At 47.8% G+C, this 3,351-nt stretch overlaps 1 non-coding gene across 1 annotated transcript; it reads left to right on the forward strand.

Annotated features, from left to right (window-relative positions):
• The first annotated feature begins 412 nt into the window (after positions 1 to 412).
• On the forward strand, positions 413 to 484 carry TRNAQ-UUG (transfer RNA glutamine (anticodon UUG)). Its single transcript has one exon. It is a non-coding gene; the product is annotated as a tRNA-Gln (tRNA).
• The last annotated feature ends 2,867 nt before the right edge of the window (positions 485 to 3,351 follow it).

Genomic DNA, 3,351 nt, shown 5'->3' on the forward strand with positions numbered 1-3,351 from the left:
AGTCTGTTCAACAGCTCTCCCAACTATACAGTTGGTTCAATAAAAGATATCATAAAAAAACCCTTGCCTCTAGGCAATTAAAGAATTTCTTCTCTCTGAATACCTTGGTGCCTTGATTTATTTTGTTCTGAACATTTTGATTGTGTGCTACATGAATGCTCATTTATTCCCTCTTTTTTAGATTCCTAGTTTACTATTTATTTAACCCACCTTCCAGGCTACTGTAGCCAGCATTTCTGAGAAAACTGGCCCCCATGGGAGCACTAGGTGTCCTACAACTAGGGGGTTAACAGAGTAGCCACAAGGTTATACTCCCCTGCTACTGCAGCTACCCATGTTTTCCCTTGGAAAATACCACACTTCATAGATTAATAGATGCTAGGGTTAGAAAGGACCTCAACAGCACACACCTGGTTCTATGGTGTAATGGTTAGCACTCTGGACTTTGAATCCAGTGATCTGAGTTCAAATCTCAGTAGAACCTGCTTTCTTCAGAGTTTTAAAATAGGTTTGTCAGGGGACAGGGATGCAGACAACCATGAGTCCCTACAGTCAACAGACCATGAGCCATGTGAGTACTAAAGGGCCCAGGGGGGCACCAAGGACACCCATTGGGGGGGACTCAAATGTCTCTACACTAATGCTAGGAGCAGGGGGGACAAGCAGGAAGAACTCACACTCCTACTTGCAAACTAGATCTTTTATGCTGAAGGAATTGGCCAGTGTCATAGCTGAGCCACTGGCACAGCTGTTGGAGCTCTCATGGTGCTCCGACCAGGTCCTTGAGGATTGGAAAAGGGCCAATGTTGTGCCCATTTTAAAGAAGGGGAGAAAGGATGAGCCGGGTAACTTTAGGCCAGTCAGTCTTACCTCTATCCCTGGGAAAATACTGGAAAAAACCATCAAAGAGCGCATTTATGAAGCCCGAGCAGCGGAAATGATGCTGAAAGGAAACCAGCACGGGTTCATCGCAGGTAGATCCTGCCTGACTAACCTTATAGCCTTTTATGACCAGGTCACACACTGCCTTGACACAGGAGCTGAGGCTGATGTCATCTACCTGGATTTTAGGAAGGCTTTGGACACAGTTTTGCATCTTAGTCTCATAGGGAAGCTAACGGGCTGTGGAGTGGATGCCTACACAGTCAAGTGGGTGGCTAACTGGCTTAGGGACCGCACCCAGGGAGTGGTGGTGAACGGGTCGTTCTTTGGCCTGGAAGGAGTTGAGCAGTGGGGTCCCGCAGGGTTTGGTCCTTGGACCGGTGTTATTTAATATCTTCATCAGTGAATTGGACAAGGGTGTGGAGAGCACCCTCTCCAAGTTCACAGATGATACCAAGTTATGGGCCAAAGTTACTACACCGGAGGCCAGGGAGCAGATACGGGCCAACCTGGACAGGTTGGATCAATGGGCAGAATGAAACAGGATGCAGTTCAAAGATAAATGTAAGGTACTCCACCTAGGAAGGAGGAATCCCCAGCACACCTACAAGGTTGGGGGATGTCCTCCTCAGCAGCCCAGAGGCTGAGAGAGATCTTGGAGTCATAGTTGACTCCAAGATGAACATAAGCCAGCTGCCCGTCTTCTTTGGATACTGAGAAATCTGTTCGTGGGCATTTGAGATATTCTTGTGGGTTGGGCAGAGCAGCCGCATTCAAGCATGTCCCTTATGGATTTCTGTTTCATTGACCAGCTGAATCTTCAGTGCCAGTGTTCATGCTGAGAATCGGATAAGAATCAGATACTTCTAAGATGTATGAAACTCTGCCCGGTCCTCTGTTCTCTGGTGCTGCCTGCCTGCTCGCCCTCATCTGCTTCCAGCTGTGTAGAATTCCACCTGGTCCTTTGCCTCCAGTGGTCACAAACTACACAGCCTCCTCTCAGGTTCCTTCTCCCTCTCTGGCTCCTTTGACTCTAATTCCTTTCTATCATGAATCTAGGATAGCGATAATATCCAAAACTAGTTCAAGGACTTCTCAAGCCGCTGATATTCCCCAGTGACAGTACTTGTTCTTCCTTTTATTTCTCCAGGGCAGTCATAAATTTGTACTTTATACAGAAGTCCCTTATTTTACTTTATACAGAAGTCCCTTATTTTATTTTCATGCAGAAAATAAAACTTGGGTCACAACCACTGTCCTGTCACTGGCCATCAAAATGTAGAATGTAGAATCGTACCTGGACAGAAAGGCTTTTGCACCCCTCCACAACTCCCAAAAGCATTCCTGTTTTTTTTCCTGGTCACCTGGAAACAGGCTTTTCTAGTAAACCTCACTGTTCAGCTCTGTCACTCGCTAGCTGGATGAATGGAGCAAATAACCTTTCAGTAATTCAAGAACCAGTCACAGACCCAAGACTCCTAGTTACATGACCTACACAGATGTATAGACTTGACTCAAATGTCTGTTCAGTGGTTCAGTAGCCCTTCTCCATAAGCCTCGTGGACAATGAACAAACAATGAAAAGATGATAACTAACTCATTGAATTCCTCTGCCTCAAGCACAGGATCTATAGACAGTTCCTCAAAGTCTGCCTTGTCCACTGCTCACTCCTGTTTTCCCAATCTTACCCGGTCTGAATCTAGTCTTATGTCCCCAAAAAGGCCCCGAGAGAATGTTCATCTAGTTCAGAGTTCATCTCAGTCTTCTTTGTACTGGGCACCTCTTAGGACTTCATGCTCACCTAGACATGAGCAGGCTTATACCCCATTCCCATTTGGCATCGTTCACAACCACCTTGTTTTTCCTATATCAGGCACCTCTCCATGATACCCCTGCAGGTACTGAGTCACAGTCTGAGAACCCTTAATCAAACTGAACCTTCAACCTCAGTTTTTTACACTGAAAATTTCCTGTGGATGCTATTGACCTACACCCCAACTGATGCCCGAGTACAGAAATAGATCAGAGGTCAGCAACGTTTTTGGGCAGAGTGCCAAAAACACCTGCAGGTGTGCCAGGGTGGATAGTGGAGGAGCTGTGAGGAGGGACCCAATCCCTGTTGTGGCAACGCAGCCCCGGCTCCTTCCCCATCATTTGCCCTGAGGCACAAATGCCTTCCCCGAAGCCTGGGCTGGTTGCAGCAGGGAGGCTTCAAGAGGCTGCAGGGGGGTCTGTGGAGCCCCAGCCCGGCTCACTGCAGGCAGTGGGTGCATGCATGCATCGACACGGACAGCTGGGAACAGGCCAGGGCTGCACTGCCAGAACAAGGATCAGGCCCCTCATGGCTCCCCCACTATGTGCCCCAAGGCATGTTTGCCAAGCAAAATGCCTATACATGCCATGCTCTGACACGTGTGCCAGGGATTGCCTACCCCTGAACTAGATGCTCATGTATCCTTATCAGTTCT

Source organism: Alligator mississippiensis, chromosome 8, assembly GCF_030867095.1.
Source record: "Alligator mississippiensis isolate rAllMis1 chromosome 8, rAllMis1, whole genome shotgun sequence".
NCBI lineage: Eukaryota > Metazoa > Chordata > Crocodylia > Alligatoridae > Alligator > Alligator mississippiensis.